This window comes from Pongo abelii, chromosome 4 (genome assembly GCF_028885655.2).
Source record: "Pongo abelii isolate AG06213 chromosome 4, NHGRI_mPonAbe1-v2.0_pri, whole genome shotgun sequence".
Classification (NCBI taxonomy): domain Eukaryota; kingdom Metazoa; phylum Chordata; class Mammalia; order Primates; family Hominidae; genus Pongo; species Pongo abelii.
Window position 1 is genome coordinate 134,628,120 of NC_071989.2, and position 23,610 is coordinate 134,651,729.

At 36.9% G+C, this 23,610-nt stretch overlaps 1 long non-coding RNA gene across 2 annotated transcripts in view; it reads left to right on the forward strand.

Annotated features, from left to right (window-relative positions):
• The window catches only part of LOC129059524 (uncharacterized), a 57,828-nt gene that overhangs the window by 13,105 nt on the left and 21,113 nt on the right, over positions 1–23,610 (forward strand). Inside the window, exons 2-3 of one of the 2 annotated variants that reach the window (XR_008525486.2) lie at positions 1,390–1,477; positions 20,499–20,597. This is a non-coding gene — a long non-coding RNA (uncharacterized LOC129059524). The remainder of the gene's footprint in view (positions 1–1,389; positions 1,478–20,498; positions 20,598–23,610) is intronic. The other variant, XR_008525485.2, reaches the window with a different exon arrangement.

A 23,610-nucleotide genomic window follows, 5' to 3' on the forward strand; every position in this document is an offset into this window, starting at 1 on the left:
CAGAACTAAGGTCACTAGGTAAACTAATTAACTAACTCGAAGAGTGACAAGCTCTTCGAAGAAGAGACAAGACCCATTAACTATTTCACCTCTGGTAGGGCAGCAGGAGGGAGAGGAAGATGCCATAGATGCAAGTAAGAAAAAAAAAAAACCTGAATTTTGACAAAGGTTTGAAAGCTGAATAAGGGTTGAGATAATAAGTTTAAGATCCCTGGGAACCACATTCCCCCATTTTCCCAACCCCCTTCCCCATCTTCCCAAACTCTGCCCTCAACAGAGCCTACACTCATCCAACAACTCTTTCACAGACCTAACCCAAGGGGGGTCATGAAAAAGATTAGAGTAAAGCAGGTTAATGAAGAGAGATCTCCTCTTTAGCACTGATATACTGGGCTTGCCTAAGTCTGAAGGTAAAACAGGCGAATGAGAGGAACCCTCCAGCACTCAGAATTCTGCGAGAGTACTCGACAACAGCAATCTACCACTAGGGAAGGGACAGGAATACTGCGAGAGACTTACCACTGAGGCACAGGCACACTGGGCCTGTTGAAGTCTGAGGGCAGGAGCACTGGAAAAAAATGTTCTGGGACTCCACACCTCACACTGAATAGGAAACTGTATTCGACTTCTGGCTGACTGAAGCCCATGGAGTGCCAATTATAACTAAAGCAACAAGCAAGCTCAAGCCCAACCCAGCTCACAAAACCCTGGACTGGCCCAAACCACCACATCAATGGCATGATAGAAGGTGTGCTCATTCAAGAAAGTAAGCATTATTTACTGAGTCTCTCCTTATATACATGATGAAAATAAGAAAATAGAGCCCATCATGAAGAGAAAAAATAATCAATTTAACCCCAAGATAGCACAGGTGTTAGAATTATGAATCAGAAACCTGAACTGTCAAGATAATAAAATACAGAACCTCGTATTTCTTGCTTATCTGAAAAAAATAGTCTTAACTAAAGAAGCAATATAATGGAATGGTATATGATTGTAACTCATAACCCATAATCACTGCAGAGTAGATAAGATACTACTGGATGAGAAAGCCATGTTCTCAACACTAAGCTTTTTAGGGAAAAATGTAGCTAAGTTGACAATGCAATGAATGTCAAGACTAGGATACTGTTGATAGTCAAAGGGGTACTAAAAATAATTATGTAATTTTAATAGGTCTTTATTGGGTGACAAAATGGTTTTATTATGTTAATGGTCCTACAGAATAATGTTATTAAAACTTTTTTAAAAATAAAATTATTCAACTTATTGGCCACATCTGTCCATAATACCATGTTACTTTTTTTCTAAAAATGTATTTTCTCTTAATTGAGTTGTTTTGGATTTTCATTAAATTATCTGTAATATTTATTAAATTTGCATTTACAGCTAATAAATTTGAACTTGTTGACATCTTCAAATGACTCATACACACCGTATTTTTTAATTGAGAGTATATTGTCTCAAAGAGGCTAAGGTAAGCTGAATGCAAACTGCTAAGTAGAGAATAGTCTAAACTGCAATTTTTTCTTATTGAAATTCATTTCATAAACATTTTAGCCCAAATATATTCATATTCACAGGTATTATCTTTTTACTTCCCTACAGGGTACAAAAGCACAACTTGTCAAATATCTCTGTCTCTGATTATTTTAAATGTTACACTAAATTTTAATGTTGTAAAACCTTGGGGCTTCTCAATTTCATTCCAATCCAATATATAAGTTTATTCTATTGAAAATGAAACTCTATTAGAAGATTCAAGAAATTGAGATATTGCCAATCACTAGTATAAAATTTTTAAATTAAAATTTGAAACCATTTAGCTTTGACTAAGTTGTTTATTCTCTTGCTTTTTAGGGAGAACTTTCAATGTGCTCCTGTTAGTATGTGTTGTTTTCAGTAATTGAAATTTGCTAAAAAGCTGGAGTTGTAGTGTTTTGTTGAATTTTTTGCTTAAAGATTCTTAATTTTGAATATGCAACAAGACTTGCAGTATTTGTTTTTTAAATGTTTAATGCCACTGTAAGACACTTATGTTGATTTAAAAGCATATGTTCAAAAGCTCAAACATTTCCCCAAGCTGGTTGATCATGGGCATAAAGAAAGTGCTCACTGATAGTCTAATATTTTATTTTGTTTTGTTTTCTGTATCTCAGGCTTTCTCACAAGGAAAAATTTGTTCTTCTTACTTTCTGTGTGATAACCACAGATTTTCTTAAGTTCATTATTTTGTTTAGGAAATTATTCAAGAAATTCAACATTGAGTTTTCCTGCAATTAAAAAATAATATTGCCACACAATATAAAGCATAGTGCTCTACCAGAGCGTCACTCTAATCTTGAAGGAGATATTTCACAAACTTTACAAACTGGAGGTTGCTCTCTTCATACATCTGCTCATTAAGATCTTTCCTTATTGGTATTTGCTTGCAGACTGTTTTCCAGTCACTATTCTTTTTAAAGTATACCATTGTTGACATATAGAAACATGCAAAGTGCACATGCCATAAATATACAGTTTGATGAACTGTCACAAACTAAACACACTTGTAGCCAGCACCAGATCTAGAAACAGAGTATTACCAGCACCCTGGAAATGATCCCTTACCCTTTTTACAGTAATTACATTCTTTCCTCCCCTCTGCTCTGCAACCAGAGTAAGTACTAACCTAACTTTTACAGGGGTGTCCAACCTTTTGGCTTCCCTTGGCCGCATTGGAAGAAGAATGTGTCTTCCACCACACATAAAATACATTAACACTAATGACAGCTGATGAGCTTTAAAAAATTCAGAAAAATCTCATTGTTTAAGAAAGCTTACAAATTTGTGTTGGGTCGCATTCAAAGCCATCCTGGGCCACATGCGACCCATGGCCCTTGGGTTGGACAAGCTTGTTTTAACACCTCAGACCAGCTTTGTCTGTTTTTAAACTTTCTAGTAAGTGGAATTAAACTGACTGTGTGTCAGCTTGTCTAGAAGATTCCTCACACTGTTGCATGTCATTGCTTGTTCATTCTTATTGTTTGTGATTCCATTGGATGAATATACTCAAATTCATTTGCTCATTCTACCATCATTGAGTATTTGGGTAGTTTCCACTCTTTGTCTATTGCAAATTGTGGTGCTATGAAGAAGAATGAACAAGCCTGTTGTTGTACACAACTACACATTTTTGTTGTGTGTATATATATATATATAACTGTATAGCTTCTTTGGATACCATTATGAACTATGCATACCACAACCAATTCCAAGCATATTCCAGCTTCACAGGTTTTCTAATTTTGTAAGATGATTTTACTTCAAATCTGTGCACCACTAACATTTACATTCAGATTGCCAGAACAAAAAAAAAACAATGTTCTGTTCAAAAAAATAAAAAATTATTTTTTCTTCTGTTTGCAAAGTTCTTCTACTATTGGAGCCAGCAGTGTAATGGCTATTGCTTCACTTTTGTATGTGCACCAGAAAACTTGGAATTGAAAATAAGCAAAATTAATTTAGAAGACTCGTTTGATCTAAACAAAAATCATACTTCATAAACACACCTTCTGCAACTACACATATTAAATTGCTGCCTTTGGGCACAGTCTTTTAGAACTACTAACTTTTGGAGTAGCTACTGATGATGCTTCAGCAGATTGGTGTCTTCCAGTTTCCATGTGGTCAGTGGTACCACTATGGCCCCTGCAGGCAGTGGGTAGCAAATGTTATCCATTCATTATCAAGTTTCTTAGAAAATGTTATAGTATTTAAAGTTTACTATGCCTGTATTTCCATTCATTTGAGCTCATTGATAACTAAAGGGTTTGCCACCAAATTTCTTAAAACATTATCAAATTAACATTTGTAGATTTACACCATACAATGAACAACAAAATCACTATTCAAGTGCATTCAGCCTATTCTCTGCATGTACTTCTATTTCTAGCACCTGCTTCATATACATCTCACTAACAATTTTCCACTGATAGCCACACTGGTGACTTTCTGTGTTTCAGGCTGAAGCACTAGCCATGCACACCTAGCTAGTACATGACTGTCCCAAACAGGCAGCACTACCAAATATTTCTCCCATAATTATCCAGAACTGGAAAGAGTTAGCTGTCCCTAGTTGCTAACAAGGACACTTCATTTTTATCATTCAGCACCCTGCACACTGGTCTTGAAAGTCAAATATTGGTTACATTGCCAATACATCACCAACACACTGCCCGTGGGTCTCACACACTACTAGACAAGACTATGGAACAATCTGGAAAGAGGCAGACTGGCGTGCCCTTTCAGCTCTGGGGCCCTTCATTTTTCCCCTTTTTCGTATTCAAATATGATGACTAGAGGCACAGTAGCCAACTTCCAACTATGAGGAACCATGGCAATAGAGATGCCTGAGTCCTTGATGCACGTTGACATCACAAAGCAGCTCCAATAATCTTGGCCTGCCTCTCTCTGGACCTCTGATTAAATACAAAAACAGAAAGAGAAACAAACCCCTTCTGTTTATGTGACTCAAGTAGAGTTTACTTCTGTTGCAGTAAAACACTTTTCTAGTTGAAATGCATCTAAGTCATTTCAATAAAAATACATTTCAGTGGTTGGGAAGGTGACTGACATCTGTAATCCCAGCACTTCAGGAGGTCAGGATGGGAAGATTGTTTAAAGCCGGGAGTTCGAGGCCAGCCTGGGCAACACAGCAAGACCCCACCTCTACAAAAAATAAAAATTTTAAAAAACTTTCATTATATCTAAAGAGAAACTTCTCTCTGCTAGTTGCCATCAACTCTGCCTCAACTGGAACTTTGATATCTGGTATATATTAGATGTAAAATGTTCATTTGAATTCAATAATTAAACACACACACTAACAAGCTTGTCTTTTTTTTTTTTTTTTTTTGAGACGGAGTCTCGCCCTGTCGCCCAGGCTGGAGTGCAGTGGCACGATCTCAGCTCACTGTAGGCTCCGCCTCCCAGGTTCACGCCATTCTCCTGCCTCAGCCTCCCGAGTAGCTGGGACTACAGGCGCCCGCCACCACGCCCAGCTAACTTTCTTGTATTTTTAGTAGAAACGGGGTTTCACCGTGTTAGCCAGGATGGTCTCGATCTCCTGACCTCGTGATCTGCCCACCTCGGCTTCCCAAAGTGCTGGGATTACAGGCTTAAGCCACCGTGCCTGGCCACAAGCATTTTTTTAAGGGACAGGGTCTCAGTCTGTTGCCTAGGCTGAGTACAGTGGCAAGATCGTAACTCACTGCAGCCTTGACCACCTAGGCTCAAGTAATCTTCCTGTCTTAGACTCCTGAGTAGATAGAACTAGAGGCATGCACCACCACACCAACCTACTTTTTCATTTTATAGTTTTTTGTACAGATGGGTTCTCACTATGTTGCCCAGGCTGGTATCAACCTTCAGGGCTCAAGCAATTCTCCTACTTCGGCCTCCAAAAGTGCTGGGATTTTAGGTATAAGCTATAGTACCTGACCCGCATTAGTATATTTACTTTCTATTCAATTTAGTGAGCACTTTCTATAGGCTGCCTGATATTTGATTTTCATTCATATAAATCATCACTTTACTGGAAAGTCTTAGAAGGCAGAGACAGGGTCATATACTTTGGAGGACCTTATGAAATGTATCAATATTCAATTGAAAGCATTTTACACATGCTTTTACTTTCATATCAGAAACAGTTAAAACAAAGCTTTTTTTAAAAAAAGTTTTTAAAAGCTCTAAAAACTTTGATTCCAAGTTATTGCAACAATTATATCAAAAAGTACATTTTTCTCCTTTCTTAGGTTAGTTTTAAATAAACTGAATTTTATATCCCTGTTTAATTTTTTTAAGTTGACTGGCAAGAAGCCAGCTTTCAAAACTGTGCAAATTAACCACCTGAGTCAGTTATTTTTTTTAAAAATAAAAAGTAAATAACTTACTTCAATCCCCCAAAAAAGCTATTTTTTTTACTTCCTTTAGAGTAGGGCTGTTTTTAAATGAGAAGATGATTGTAAATCATTCTAAATTGCTCATAGACTGGGTTATATTGTTCCCTAAGATGAACTTTAAGAGGCATCTTATGATTTATGTATTTGTGATCAAAATAAAGACAGCCTGATGCATTTGCTGTGGGAGAAATTTGCATTCCATTTTATGTGCTATTCAAATGTGAGGTATACAACTGAGGTAGAGCAATAAAGAAACAGTAATAGTAGGTCTTAGGACTAGAATGTACCTGGTTTTATAGGATCTAAAAAGTAAATCATTTGGCTGGCCACATACTCTTCTATTGGGATCCACTTGATAATTTCTATCTTACCAGCTTTTCCTCTCCAACGCAGTTGACTGGGTTACTTGAGAACAGGAAATAGTCCTTTTAGGCATTATTTTCCATCTTCAGTGCATGATGTGCTCCTGGGCTCATTGTTGGGATACAATGACTACAATTCGGATGATTGATACCTCATAAGTTCATAGCTATTTTAGAAGAGTGAGCCCTTCCAGGAATTACTAAAGAGATAAGGATAGAGTATCCTTGATTCTCAGTATTTATAAGCACACAATTAATAAGACAGCCTCTAAAGGGCATTTCTTTCCTCTTTGAACATCACTTGGAACCACCAGGATCAAGTCAGCTTCATTCCTGGGATGCAAGTCTGGTTCAACAAACACAAATCAATAAACCTAACTCATCACATAAACAGAACTAAAGACAAAAACCACATGATTACTTCAATAGATGCGGAAAAGGCCTTCAATAAAATTCAACATCCCTTTATGTTAAAACCTGTCCATAAACTAGGTATTGAAAGAACATCTCCAAATAAAAGCCATTTATGACAAACTCACAGACAATATCACACTGAATGGGAAAAAGCTGGAGGCATTCCCCTTGAAAACCAGCAGAAGACAAGGATGCCCTCTCTCACCACTCCTATTCAACATAGTATTGGAAGTTCTGGCCAGGGAAATCAAGCAAGAGAAAGAAATAAAGGGTATTCAAATAGGAAGAGAGGAAGTCATATTGTCCTTGTTTGTAGATAACATGATCCTATATCTAGAAAACCCTATCATCTCAGCCTGAAAGCTTCTTAAGCTGATAAGCAACTTCAGCAAAGTCTTGGGATATAAAAATCAATGCAAAAATCACAAGCATTCCTGTACACCAACAACAGATAAGCACAGAGCCAAATCATGAATGAACTCCCATTTGCAATTGCTACAGAGAGAATAAAATAACTAGGAATACAGCTAACAAGGAAAGTGAAGGACCTTTTCAAGGAGAACTACAAACTACTGCTCAAGGAAATAAGAGAGGATACAAACAAATGGATACAAACAAATGGAAAAACATTCCTTGCTCATGGATAGGAAAAATCAATATTGTGAAAATGGCCATACTGCCCAAAGTAACTTATAGATTCAATGCTATTTCCATTAAACTACCACTGACATTCTTCACAGAATTAGAAAAAACTATTCTAAAATTCATGTGGAACCAAAATAGAGCCCATATAGCCAAGACAACCCTAAGATAAAACAAAGCTGGAGGCATCATACTACTTGACTTCAAACTATACTGCAAGGCTACAATAACCAAAAGAGTATGGTACTGGTACAAAAACAGGCACATAGATCAATGGAACACAACAGAGAACTCATAAACAAGACTACACACCTACAACCATCTGATCTTTAACAAACTTGACAAAACAACCAATGCAGAAAGGATTTCCTATTTAATAAATGGTGCTGGGAGAACTGGCTAGCCATATGCAGAAAATTGAAACTGGACGCCTTCCTTATACCTTATACAAAAATTAACTCAAGATGGATTAAACACTGAAATGTAAAACCCAAAACTATAAAAATCATAGAAGAAAATCTAGGCAATACCATTCATGACATAGGCACAGGCAAAGATTTCATGACAGAAATATCAAAAGCAATTGCAACACAAGCAAAAATTGACAAATAAGATCTAATTAAACTAAGAGTTTCTGGACAGCAAAAGAAACTATCAGAGTGAACAACAACCTACAGAATGGGAAAAAAATTTTGCAATCTATCCATCTGGCAAAGGTCAAACATCCAGAGTCAACAAAGAACTTAAATTCACAAGAAAAAAAAAAAAAACAACATTAAAAAGTGGGCAAAGGACATGAACCAAAGATGACTTACATGTGGCCAACAAACATGAAAAAAAGCTCAATATCACTGATCATTAGAGAAATACAAATCAAAACCACAATGAGACACCATCTCATGCCACTCAGAATGGCTATTACTAAAAAGTCAAAAGCCAACAGATGCTGGTGAGGCTGTGGAGAAATAGGAATGCTTTTAAATAGTTGGTAGGAATGTAAATTAGTTCAACCATTGTAGAAGACAAGTGTGGCAATTCCTCAAAGATCTAGAACCAGGAATACCATTCAACCCAACAATCCCATTACTGGGTGTATATACCCAAGGGAATATAAATCATTCTATTATAAAGATACGTGCATACATACATATGTTCATTACAGCACTATTTGCAATAGCAAAGACATGGAATCAACCCAAATGCCCATCAATGATAGACTGGATAAAAAAATGTAGTACATGTACACCATGGAATACTATGCAGCCATAAAAAGGAACGAGATCATGTCCTTTGCAGATGCATGGATGGAGCTGGAAGCCATTATCCTCAGCTAACTAACACAGGAACAGAAAACCAAACACTGTATGTTCTCACTCATAAGTGGGAACTGAACAATGAGAAGACATGGACAGGAGGGAAACAACACACACTGAGTCCTATTGTGGGGTTGGGGAGGGAGAGCACCAGGATAAATAGCTAATGCGTGCTGGGCTTAACACCTAGGTGATGGGTTGATCTGTGCAGCAAACCACCATGGCACCCATTTACCTATGTAACAAACCTGCACATCCTGTACATGTACCCCAGAACTTAAAATAAAAAAAAAAAATTACTTGGAAAGTGTTTGAAAAATCACTTGGCACCTGTTCTTAGAATTAGTATTTACTTGAAGGAATGCTTTTAAATTCTTTCAGACTTAGTTCATGTTCTATTTTTTTCTGTTTATTGTATTCTCTTATTGCTAAAAAAAATTTTAAAACACTCATACTTCAACATTTCTAAACTGTGTACTAAATTAACCAGCCCTTCACCTTGACTTTAAAGTCTCCCAGTTTACCCTTTTTAATTTATCTGTTTCTACAATTATTTGTTCCAGCAAAATCACCTGAGTTCTATAATCCCTAAACACAATTCATGTTTCCTTACCTCTATTTTGTCTTGCTGTTCCCTATACCTGGAACATCTCCCTACATCCTTTGCTTGTCATGATTCTACTCATTTTTGAGGACACTCTCAAATGTTTCAATATCTATGATCTTCATATGAGCTCTCCTACCTTAAATTTCTGATGTTTAGCAAGGCTTCCTAGGGTTCTTATCTGACTTACTGTATGAAATACTGAGGTATTCTTTAAATAGTTTCAGCTGCCTGCTATATTGAAAAAGCACACACCAAAACCAGAAATCAAAACAAGAGGAATTTTGGAAATTATATAAGCACAAGGAAACTAATATGTTTCTAAATGACCAGTGGGTCAATGAAGAAATTAATAAACAAATTGAAAATTTTCTTAAAACAAATAATGGAAACATAATATATCAAAACCTATGGGATGCAGAGAAAGCAGTACTAAGAGAGAAACTTATAGCTATAAGTGCCTATATTAAGAAGAAAAGCCTCAAATATATAACCTGATGATGCATCTTGAAGAACCAGAAAAGCAAGAGCAAACCAAAACCAAAATTAGAAGAAAGGAAATAAAGATCAGAGCAGAAATAAATGCAATAGAAAACAGTGCAAAATATCAACAAAAAAAATGGTTTTTTGAAAACAGAATTAACATTTAGCCAGACTAAGGAAAAAAAAAAAAGAAAACTCAAAATCAGAGATGAAAACAGTGATGTTACAATTGATACCATAGAAATTTAAAGGGTCATTAGTGGCTACTATGAGCAACTATATGCCAATACATTGGAAAGTATAGAAGAAATGAACAAATTCCTAGACACATACAATCTACCAAGATTGAACCATGAAGAAATCCAAAACCTGAACCAACCAATAACAACTAACGAGATTGAAGCTGTACCAGTAAAAAGCCTGGAACCCAATGGCTTCACTGCTACATTCTACCGAACATTTAAAGAACTAGTATCAATCCTACTCAAACTATTCTGAAAGATAGAAGGGGAAGAGGAGGGAATACTTCCAGTCATTCTATGAGGCCAGTTTTACTGGGATACCAAAACCAGGCAAAGACACATCTGAAAAAGAAAATTACAGGTTAATAATATCTCTGATGAATACTGATGTGAAAATCTTCAACATAATATGAGCAAACCAAATTCAACAATACATTGAAAAGTCATTCGTCATGACTAAGTGGCATTTATCCCAGGGATGTAAGGATGGTTCAATATATGAAAAAAATCAATCAGCGTGACACATCATGTCAACGGAATGAAGGACAAAAAACCATATGATTATTTTAACTGATGCTAAAAAGCATTTGATAAAATTCTACATCCCTTCATGGTAAAAAACCTTCACAAAACTAGGTATAGAAGGAATGTATCTCAACATAATAAAAGCCATGTACAACAGACCCACAGCTAGTATCATACTGAATGGGGAAAAACTGAAAGCCTTTCCTCTAAGATCTGCAACAAATCAAGGATGCCCACTTTCACTAGTATTATTCAATATAGCATTAGAAGTCCTAGCTAGAGGAATCAGACAAGAGAAAGAAATAAAGTGCATCCAAGTTAGAAAGAAGAGGTCAAATTTTTCCTGTTTGCAGATGTTATGATCTCATATTTAGAAAAACCCAAAGATTCCACACACAAAAAAAATGTAGAACTGATAAATTAAATTTGCAGGATACAAAACCAACATGTGAAAATCAGTAGCATTTCTATATGCCAACAGTGAACATGTGAAAAAAATTTAAAAGTAATCCCATTTACAACAGCCACAAATAAAAATACCCAGAAATTAACTTAACCAAAGAAGAGGAAAACATCTACAATAAAAGCTATAAAACACTGATGTATATAAGAGAAATACACAAAAAAATGAAAAAATATTCCATGTTCATGGATTGGAAGAATCAATATTGTTAAAATGTCCATACTACCTAAAGCAATCTACAGATTCAATGCAATCTCTATCAAAATACCAATGGCATTCTCTGCAGACATAGAAAAACCAATCTTAAAATTTATATGGAACCACAAAGACCCAGAAGAGCCAAAATTTTCCTGAGCAAAAGGAACAAAACTGGAAAAATCACATTATTTGACTTCAAATCATACTACAGAGCTATGGGAACAAAAACGTCATGATACTGGCATAAAAACAGACACATAGACCAATCGAACAGAATAGAGAACCCAGAAACAAATCCATACACCTACAGTGAACTCACTTTTGATGAAGGTGTCAAGAACATACACTGGGAAAAAATGGTCTTTATAATAAACGGTGCTGGGAAAACTGAAAGAAGAATGAAACTAGACCATTATCTCTTGTCATATACAAAAGTGAAATCAAAATGGATTAAAGACTTAAATCTATGATCTCAGCCTATGAAACTACTAGAGGAAAACATCAAGGAAACTCTCCAGGACATTGGTCTGGGCAAAAAATTTCTTGAATAAGCCCTACAAGCACAGGCAACCAAAGCCAAAATAGACAAATGAGATCACATCAAGTTAAAAAGGCTTCTGCACAGCAAAGGCAACAATCAACGAAGTGAAGAGACAACCCACAGGATGAGAGAAAATATATGCAACTACCCATCTGATTAATAAGCAGAACACATAAGGACCCCAAAGAATCCTTTAGGGAAAATAACTAGTAATCCAATTTTAAAGTGGGAAAAGATTTGAATAGACATTTCTCAAAAGACATACAAATGGCAAATGGGCATATGAAAATGTGCTCAACATCATTGATTATCACACAAATGCAAATCAAAACTATGATGAGATATCATCTCATCCCCAGCTAATTGGCTTTTTTCCAAAAGACAGACAACAACAAACACTCAGCAAGGATGTGGAGAAATGGGACCCTTATACACTGCTGGTGGGGATGTAAATTAGTAAAACCATTATGAAGAACAGTTTGGAGCTTCCCCAAAAATACTAAAAATAGAGTTACCATACGATCCAACAATCCCACCACTGGGAATATACCCAAAAGCAAGGAAATCAATATATCAAAAAGATATCTGCACTCTCATGTTTGTTGCAGCACTGTTCACAATATCCAAAGTCTGGAAGCAACCCAAGTGTCCATCAGCAGATAAATGGATAAAGAAAATGTGGTACATATACACAATGGAGTACTATTCTGCCATAAAAAATGAGTTACAGTCATTTGCAACAACACTGATGGAACTGGAGGTCATTGTGAAAAAAGTCAGGCACAGAAAGACAAAGTTTGCATGTTTTCACTTATCTGTGGGAGCTAAAAATCAAAACATTTGAACTCATGGAGATAGAGAGCAGAAGGATGGTTATTGGAGGCTGGAAAAGGTAATGGGGCATTGGGGAAGAGATGGGGATGGTTAACAGGTACAAAAAAATAGGTAGAATAAGATCTAGTATTTGATAGCATAACAGGGCAACTGTAGTCAATAATGACTTAATTATACATTTTGAAATAACTAAGAGAGTATAATTGGATTGTTTATAACACATAGGACAAATGCTTGAGGGAATGGATACCCCATTTTCCATGATGCTTTTATCAAAGTATCTCATATCCCATAAGTATATATACCTACTATATACCCACAAAAATTAAAAATGAAAAAGAAACACCATTTATTAAGTGATGACTATACCAGGAACTGTTAGGTCTCTACATATTGTCATTTAGTCATTATAGTAACCCGTATTACTATCCCCACTTTACAGAAAAAGAAAAGATAAGTGCAGGCCAGTGACTCAGAATTAGGCTTACATATGAGGTGACTGACAGACCTGATTTGCTCAGGGTGAAGGGTCTCCTGCATGCAGGACTTTCAGTGCTAAAACTAGGAGAGTCTGAGCAAACCAGAGTTTGCTCTGTCACTCTATTCACAGACCCCATCCTCCCTCATGAATATTCTCAGTCCATTCCTCACAACCAAAAGCTCAGAGGTGGGAGCTGTGGTCTAGCAGTCAGGAGTTTCTCCACCCACACAGCCTAACATGACCCAGTCCTGGGCAGAGCCATGTCAGAGTGAGCTACTGAGAAGAAGGGTAAGAAGTCCAGACTGGGTGTTGTGGAAGATCAGTCAGAGTAGCAGAAGAAATTATAGGAATAGAAAGAAGCAAACCTTCTTGGAAGGCCAGGGAGTTTTGCATAACTTCAGATAGTTTGGCTGAAGGCAGCCAGATTCTGTTTCAGGAGCCAGAGAGCTTAGGGTACAAATACAAAGGAATGTAGAGTAGTTTATCTAAATAGCTTGTTTACTCATGTGGTCCTAAGACTAACTTTAATCATTCACGGGCAGGATGGCTTTGGGGGAGTGGGGGCACGACCAGATTAATTACTCACAGATATGTTGACTCAAAGCCTTTGTCATTTAATGTGTGCTCAATAAATGCCGGCAGGGCCAGCTAGTCGAGGCCTGGCTGCTGACTCTTTACATCACCTTCCTTGGTGTCTGTGAGGGGGCCCGGACCCTCAGCCGGACTGACAGGCAAGATTATCTGTCAGTGTACATTATTCATCCGTCGTTCAGTCAGGGTCTGCAGGACAGGCCCCCACAGGGTGTGAGCTGGATGAAGTCTCCCCTGCATCTAGCCCTATTCTCAACCTCTAACTGGAGGCATCTTCTCCCTGAACTTAGGTTGTCATCTCTCAGAAGCCTAACAGCCAATTTTGAGAACTTTGATGGGAAAGTGAATACCAGCTAGATATCTCTATTCTCACTTCCAACAGGCAAAGCAGAACATTATCTAGGTCTTTACAGGGTTGTGAGAAGCTGGAGAGATACAACATTTTACCCAATACCCTGATTGACCAGGTCACCCAACCCCTTCAGACACATCAAGGGAAAGTCTCACTTCTCCAGAAACCCTGACTACTCCAGACAAACTGACAGACCCAATGCCAAAAATTCTATACACCTAGACAAGTCCAAACATCAGCCATTTGGTATTCTGGAGAAACAGATTATCCCCCAAAAGCATCCTGGATACCCACCTTATGCAGAAGCAAGTTGACGTGGATCCTCTAATGAGTATGGTTCCTCAAGGTCAGCAGGTGGGATTATAATGCAGTTACTGAGGCTCAGTAGTTCTCAACACTCTCTGATCATTAGAATCACCGGTGAAGATTTTAAACCTGCAGTTGACCTGACCCTGCCCCACACCAATTAAACCAGAGTGTCCAAAGTAAGGCCCAGGAGAATCTAATGTGCAGCCAGGATTAAAAACCATTGCTCTAACACAGTGAGCCTCAAGGTACTGCTCCTGGACCATCATCACTGGCAGTTTGTTTTTATGCTAACAGACAAAATTATGTTAGTGGATAAAATTAACTGTGTTTCCCTTGATTTCCACAGTAGCAATAGAAGTGTCTCAGTCCATGAGAAAATGACAGAGATTTTCTATAATAAATGGTGCTGAGAAAACTGGAAGAACAATGAAACTAGACCATTATCTCTTGTCATATACAAAAGTCAAATCAAAATGGGTTCAAGACTTAAATCTATGATCCTAACCTATGAAACTACTACAAGAAAACATCCCAGCCTCCCAGAAGAAGTGGGATTTGGGAAAGAAAAATTTAACATAGTATGTATATAGAACATGCTTAATTAAAATAGACATATGACTGTGTGATACTTGTGCCACAGGACCACCTCTCTACCTATCTCCATGGTTCTGCATTGGACACACCTTGATCTTCCTTGGTTTGCTAGCATTTTCTCTAAATTTGGGAGTCTTTGGAATGCACACTCTCAACTCTTAAATTTAGCTTTGCATTTTCATATGGAGAGCTGCCTCTGAGCTGTACTGCATGTCAACACCCAATCCTTAAATGTTTTTATCTCACAGACAAGTGAGAGTCTGCAGATTGTACATATCTGCTGGCCATCCCAGAACCATCTGGGTCTTTGGTTAAGCATTAGCCTTCTGCTTACATAACTTGGACCCAGAAAGCTGCTATAAATTTCAGGATATTGCTTAGCTAATTCCAAATAATTTATAGAAAAAAATATTATTAAAATGAGATACTCTAAAAATGTTGTGGTCTGAGTTTTCTAACATTTACTTTTTTAAATTATCTCGATCACAGTAATTATTTTTCTAACATTACATTAACAGTGACAGCTTAAAATGTTGGACAGGAAGGAGATGTAATTTAATGAAAGGCATCTTTCTCCACATTGACACGGATGTTAAATCTTTTTTTTTTTTTTGAGATTCTAATGTGGTCTAATTACTTTAATTTAAAATTCTGGATATGCATGTTTTATTCATGATTTTCTACATGATGGAGAAAGTTTTTGCAGCGCCTTTGAAGCTCTAACTTTGGAAATATAACAAATAATGAAGCCATCATATTTTCAAAATGCTCAGATAGAGGAGACTTTTGAAAGACAGTATAATTATGAATCAAAGTTTAATCAGCTGCTGTGAAATGAGTTTTTAATTATTACATTGCCCCTGATATACTACAGTTCACCAAGGTTAAGAGAGTGACCTCACATTCCTTCTGAAAGGGTAGAATTTTCTTTCCTCTGCAGCATATCACCTTGAATAATCAGAAACTAAGTTGTTCTGCTTCCCATGAAACTACTCCTCAGAAGCCATTTTTCACACTGACTCTTGGTTAATCTCACATGAGAAATAGAAAGTGTCACTCATTTCTCTCCTACTAAAATGCATTTCTGCAGCAGGAATAATGGCTTCTGAATCAGAGTACTCACTTATTCCCACTGAAAAATTCACTTTTTTCAAGGTAGTTTGCAAGTGTATTAAAAAGGTGTTCAAAGCATCAACCTTTAGATTTCAGAATTCTAGATCAAAATAACCAGTTTTATTTCAAGTGGCCAAAGATACAGAGTTTCCAAACTCTGAAAGAAAGTGTTTGCACAAAGAGGCTTTCTAGGCAAACAATACAGGATTTCTCTTGATGTAAAGTTCAACTCAAATTTCCTTTAGTAAACAGTAATTCGCTTGAGTTGAGAACAAAAGAGACATGGTGTGAATAACTCAACTTCCTGCTTCAAATGTAGACATACCCATGTATACACCAGTTTCTGGTATCTAAAACTGGAAGATTAAAACTTAAATATTTTGAAGCTCACTAAAAACCTAAGAAAAATATTTCATGACTATATGTCCAAAGCAAAATCAAAATACTCTCACAATATATTTCCTCTAATACAAAATTTCACCAAATGAAATTCTGGGTCTAGCTTAGAAATTGGCACTAACATCTTGACCTCATCTGAACTGCTCTTTACAAATAAGTTTGAACTGTTATTTCAATGTAATTGAAGGAGGAGGACTTAACTCATTTATTTAAAACTCAAAATCTCTCCGGTTAACATATGTGTGTGTGTGTGTATATTGTGAACCTAGAAGTACCTGAGACAAGTCTCAGTCACTTTAGAAAGTTTGTCAAGGTTAAGGAAATGCACATGACAAAGCCTCAGGAGGTCCTGATGACGTGTGCCTAAGGTGGTCAGGGTATAGCTTGCTTGTATATATTTTAGGGAGACATAATACATCAGTCAATGAATGTGAGATTTACATTGGTTCCATCTGGAAGGGTGGATGGGACAACTTGAAGTGGGGGCTTCCAGATTACAGATAGATTTAAAAATTTTCTGATTGGCAATTGGTTGAAAGAGTTATTATCAACAGAAAGGAATGTCTGGGTTAAGAGAAGGGGTTGTAGAGACTAAGGTTTTATCCTGCAGATGAAGCCTCCGGGTAGCATGCTTCAGAGAGAATTCATTATAAATGTTTCCTATAAGACTGATGGTTTGTGTTGATGTTAGTGCTGGTCAGCTTTCCTGGATTCCAAGAGGGAGGAGGGTATAATGAAGTATGTCCAACCCCTGCCTTCCCATCATGGCCTGAACTACTTTTTCAGGTTAACTTTGGAATGACCTTGGCTGAGAGAAGAGGGGCCATTCAGATGGTTGGAGGGCCTTAGAATTTTATTTTTGGTTTACAAGATATTTATATATTTGCTATTCAAATATGAATCACAGAAAGAGGTATAGATGTATGAAACCTGACTTGGAGTTCCTATTAACAGTTTTTCTTTAGGGATAGCAAAAAAACTTGGGCTTATTTAAAGAGCACAAATTGGATACTGAAGTAAGTGTTACTTGTAGGAGAGTTGTCATTAAAATGCTGCTCCAGGAATTTGATTTGCATAAGATCTGATTACATTTAGTAGCTGTTCACATATCTATGCTGAATCAATGTCATTTCATCAATGCACAGGTTATCTTTTCTGCTCACATTAGAATAGGCTCAACTTCTAGTTGAGAAATACAGTATTGCACACCCAGCCTATCCCTCTGTCACATGCTTTGTTCCTTCCAGTTCTCAGCTAAAAAGAGTGATCAGTAAAGTCTTATGCAGCATTTCTAAGGTTGAGCCAACCCTATGTAACTTATCTCTTGAAACTGTTATCTATAAAAGTATTTGACATCTCTGCCATTGGAGATAAATGGCATAAGAGCCAGTAGACTTACTAGAAGTAAATAATAATAGCTAACATTTATTGAGCAATTATGAACTGCCAGATCCTAAACTAAGTGCTGCTCAAGCATTTTAATCTATCCTTTAACCTTCAGGCAGCCTGATGAGGCAGCTACCATTATTAATGACTCTCATGTTTGTAAGTGAGGAAACCAAGCCTTACTGAGGTTATTTAACTTGCCCGGTATCATAGGCTCCTCATTGGTGGAAACAAGACTTAAACTTTGAAGTGCATGCTCTTAGACATTCATTTCCCAGAATCTGAATAATCAACATTCTAAAATTATGCAGATCTGAACAAAGGTATAATAAAAACCCTGCACTTAGTGACACTGTTGAAATGGAAACCTCAGAAGCAAGTCCACCTCATTGGGACAAAAATCAGAGATGTCATCAAAATGCATTGAGCTCTCACGACACTAAGCTCAGAATAGTACCTGAGTGCCCCCAACCCCCAACAACTACATGCTGGTTGTTTATAATCCAGGCACTACCTTCAAGAGTTAACCTCTAATCAGAAGGAAGGACAATTGACAAAGTCTAAGTGATGCTTTTTGTAATGCACCAAGCTCATTTTGTGTTCAGAATTTCTATTGTGGACACTGAAATGATGGTTAGGAATTGATGGCAATATGGTAAGCTAGTAATAATGAAACTAGAGATGTCTCCAAATTATTAAGCCATATTGACCACCGGTGCAATTATACAGGTAGTGCTAAACACATCTTACCTTACATATAGGTATACTTGTGTATATTATCACTAAGCTAATAAAGAGCTTCACAATTAGAAATCAACCAATGTGCACATAGAGGGCTTCTGTTGAATGTGGCTATGGTCCCAGTTCTACCCACCCTCTTTTGGAATATAAGCAAGGCACTTGTGTACATTATCCTTCTCTAAGAAGGATTTAAAACTCAAAACACTGTCAGCTCCAGCCCTTGTCAGAATGATGAGGCTTCCTTTGCCACAAATACTGAATATGGTAGTAATTTAAATTAATTTAAATTGCTAAATGCTGTGCCCTGCTGAAGCACACCTGTTAAAATAACAAAAAATACAGATTAAAACAGGAGACCGCTATGTAACTAAGAGATTTGTCTGGCTGAATAAGAAACATGTCAGTTCATAAATAATGTATTCCACAGTGAAAACTATTGCTTCTGGATATACTTCTCAAGCTTCACCAATTCAATCAATAAATACTTATTGAGCACCTACTATTAGCAAGGTGCAAGGATAGACACTAAGATATACAAAATGATTAAGACTTCTCCCCTATTCTGAGGAAAGTTACTATCTAGAAGACATCTCATATAGAAAATATTACTGGATCTCCTCTTAAAACTGAGCTGAATTATTCACTAATCCATCTAAATCCCGGAGAGAAATAATTTGGAATTAAGATTTCTAGATTTTTCTATCTCATGTATTGTTCACTAAATTGCCAGAATTCATAGAATTTCTGTTAAAAAAAAAAAAAAAGTAGTGTTCTTATATTGTGACCTGAAATAGCTGAGCTCCAAATTAGTTCCCAAGACATTTGAAGCATCTTTTTGTCTTTTCTGCGTAGCTCTGTTAACACTCCTGCCTGAAGAGAAGTCACTAATACATTTTATTCTTGCATTGGGGACCAACATTTGATTTGCTTTGGCCTGAAGAAGGGAAGCATTTGAGTAATGTTCAGATCACTTTTAGGCACTGATGAAAGAACAGAATGTTTCCATGACTGTCAGAACAAGAGCTGAATGAGTGTAGACTGGGTGGGATTGGAGAGACTTCTTACCTCTGTGCTATGCCTGGTGTTAAGTAAGCTTCTCCTTTGCCTCAGCACCCCATTCTTTCATATCCCAAAATATGAAACATATCCCTTTTTTTCCCTCAGCAATATTTGAGATGGATTTGAGGCAGATGTAGCCAACTGTCCTTCATTCCCAAATTCTAAACACAACTTCTTTCTGCTTGTGTCAGTTATTATATACACCCTTAACCTGGTGCCTAGTCCCTGGCCTTTGCCTCTGAAAGTTGCCTTCCATCACCATCAGATTAAGCTTCTCCCCAAAATAATTTCAGTCTCCAATTACTCACTACTGCTGGTAGAGTGAAATACAAAACTCTTTAACATGGCATGCAAGACCCTCCACTTCTAGGCCCTGAGGATCTCAATGCCAATAATAACCCCCCTCTGGATCAGTGACAACTGAATGCATGCTTCCCTATTTCCAAAAACACCTAGAGAGACTATGTCCCCAGGCAGACACAGACAAGCCCTAATGTCACTCTGTAGCAATGCACATGAGCAGGTCTGTTGTGATCAAAGGCTGACTCTCTTCTAACCCAGTTTATGCTTTTTGAGATGCAACTCACTTAATAAAGGCAATGAGACTCATTCTCAGTTAAAAACATTTTCCCAAGACACAGAAATTAACAGGAAAACACGTTAGCCTTAAGAAAATTGAAAAATGTCAGAATAACACAGGTTTCCCTGAATTGCAAAAAGTTATACAGAAGAGAATTCTCATGGAAAATATGCATTATTGGTCCCATTTCTCCCAAAGCCAACCTAGGAATCATCATTCTATAAAAATATAAATAGAACAAACCCTGGATCTGCCTTCCCCAGACTTTCAGTTGAATGAATATTTCTTCCTATTCTGTTCATATCTTTTTTTATCATATTTATTTTCCAGACTTTGCTGAAGTTTGAGAATATTTTGGATTTGGTGTTTTTGAAAACATTTTCTGGAAAACAATGGGATACAACATGCCGAAGTTGGAACACCTTGAGAGTAAGGGCTGTTTTAATTTGTAGCTTTGTTGTCTAGCCTATTATCTGGGAATTAAGATAAGAACAGAAAGCATGCTGTAGAAGGCAGAGATTCTAGCACCTATCATCTGTCACCTACAGACAATACGACTTGGAGCAAAACCGTTAACCTATCTCAGTCTGTTTTCTCAACTGTAACTAGAGATAATAATACAACCTACTTCACAGGACTTAAAAAGATAGAGGTCATAGAAGTCAGAATGGTGGTTACATTTTGGGGAATGTAATAACTAGGAAAAGCAACAACTCACCTGATTATTCACTGTAAAGTTGACCACAGCATTTAGCATAGGGAAGAAGCAAGTGGAACTATAGAGAAGTACCCACACCTGACTCTACCTCCCCATCACACCATGGAGGCCACTGGCAAATTTCTCAGAGCATCAGATCAATTTACAGCCTCCCAAGTTGGGAAAACCAAAGCAGGTAGAATCAACTGTCCAACAGCTGCTGGACATTTCAGATAAAAACCTTTAGAAATCCTCTGATTCCTATAACTTTTGTATTTAAACAGCAGGGGAAAAAGTAAACTAAAACAATCTAAACCAAATAGAGTATTTTTAATGTCAACTAAAAGAATCTATCCAGCCCAACTCCACCTTCATATTCAGAAAAGTGAATGAAATTGCCTGATGCACATAAGAGTATTGATTTTGGAACAATAATTAAAATCTAATGGAGTTAATCAGTTTCACACAAAACTATAAATTTCATGCAAAGACATGATAAACTGTTGAGTATCTGCTCATCTCCTCAACATTTTAAAATTCAGATTTCAGGTTCTGACAATGTTATTCATTTTAACTGAGAAATAGTCACACTATCTAAAGTTCTGGACATTTTATTCTAAGAAGGGGAGGGAAAAGAGAATCATTTTGGTTCTTTATGGGGGTCAAATTATACATCAAACAAAGTATGAAGTTCCTTCGCCAGATACATTTCATAAAGTTAAATGGTTCTTTCAAGATTATGCTGACAATAGAATCTTCAGTCTTTGTTATAATATAGTCTATGACCTCACTAATAAGGATAATAATGTATCATCAAAAAATGCTGTTAATTGAAAACTGTAAGTCTAATTAACCAGGGATGTGACCATGCATAACATATTATTAATAGAATGAAAAGATTGCATTACACCAACTGATACCCAGAAAAAAAACTACAAGGACAGTCCAACAGTTCAAAGACTCTTCACATCCATTTTGGCAAAAGTTACTGATGATATTTTCCTTTCATTAAACTGTAGACTTCATAGCAAAATGACTTAAAACCAGAAGAAGAAAGTAGAGCCAGATTTCAAAGATGGGTCACAGGGCAGCTGCTAGAGATATAATCTATAAAGGGCCCTTAAACACGGCTGGAAGACATCAGAAATATGGTGCCAATTAACTCATGTTTCCACATGAAACTCTTTATGTAATGGGTGAAATGTAAATCAGTTCCACTCCCAGTGAATTACGCAGTTCTAATGAAAAATATAAATACTTTGTCCTAGTGCTCACCTCTTTCCATTGAATAGTTTGTGATGTACATATGCACAGTCAGGAAACTTGGGGACCACTACAATTCCTTGCACCAAACCTGAAAACAGACAGCTGATTGGCACCTAAAGTTAGCAGTTACGGCCAAGCAAAATTTCAACACTAAAAGAACATATGATGCACAACTGTCTACAGAAAAAAAGTAGATTATCTAGATTTTAAATTCTATGCCTCCTAAGAAGTTGATTATAAAGATGGGGGAGCCTTTTTAAAAACCTAACAAGTAAACTGCATTACCGGAAAGTAGAATGCATTTTGCCAGCATTAAGAGAGTATCCAGATCAAGATGGCATATTGAGAGCATGTGAAAACCTCCCCTTTCCAGCAGCTAGCACTTAAAATGATAGATTAAATACAATGGATATAGGTATAGATGTAGAAAGTATGTATAGGTATAGATATATAAACATACATCTGTAGTTGAAGACAAGAAAAAAATCTCCATGGATTAGAAATAGAAAGGAACTCAGTAATATGAATACTTAAGTCTAATGGCTCAAAGGAATCTGGGTCTACCTATGGGAGGCTGAGACCAGGGCCTTAATGGTCTGACGGGATTGCTAGCAAACATACCTGATATAAGTCACATGACTCAAAAATCAGGGTCTGCAATTAAAGCTAGGAGCCAGATATGGGCTGCTTGTCCAAAAATAATTCTGCCTATCTGTCTGCAATTGTAGCTGGGGAAGCAGCAGAATCTCCTGCAGGACACAGAACTCAGGTCTATCCCACGTAAAGTACATAGCCCATGTTCACACCAGCAGCACAAAGATCCCACAATAAGCAACCAACAGAAGAGCCATCCCATGTGACTGGGATGAAAGGGGTTTAGGCACTTACATCCAAGGTGGTTCTGTCCATTGATCTAGAACTAATTTATTGTTTTAAACAAACAATACAGTTTTAAAAAGTTGAATGAGACAAAAGTTTCAGAACATGAGGAAACCAAAAGACTCATGTCAAAGTAGTTTGGTTGTCCTTTATTCTTTTTTTAACTTTTAAGTTTGGGAGTAAATGTGAAGGTTTGTTATATAAACGAACTCTAGTCACAAGGGTTTGTTGTACAGATTATTTCATCTGTGCATATGTACTGATGTACAAGTATTAAGCCAAGTACCCAATAGTTATTTTTTCTGCTCCTCTCCCTCCTCCACCATCAAATAGACTCCAGTGTCTGTTATTCCCTTCTTTGTGTTCTTGAGTTCATCCCACTTATAAGTGAGAACATGTGGTATTTGGTTTTCTGTTCCTGCATTAGTTTGCTGAGGATAATGGCCTCCAGCTCCATCCATGTTCCTGCAAAAGACATGATCTCATTCTTTATGGTTGCATAGTATTCAATGGTGTGTATGTGCCACATTTTCTTTATCCAGTCTGTCACTGATGGACATTTAGGTTGATTCCATGTCTTTGCTATTGTGAATAGTGCTG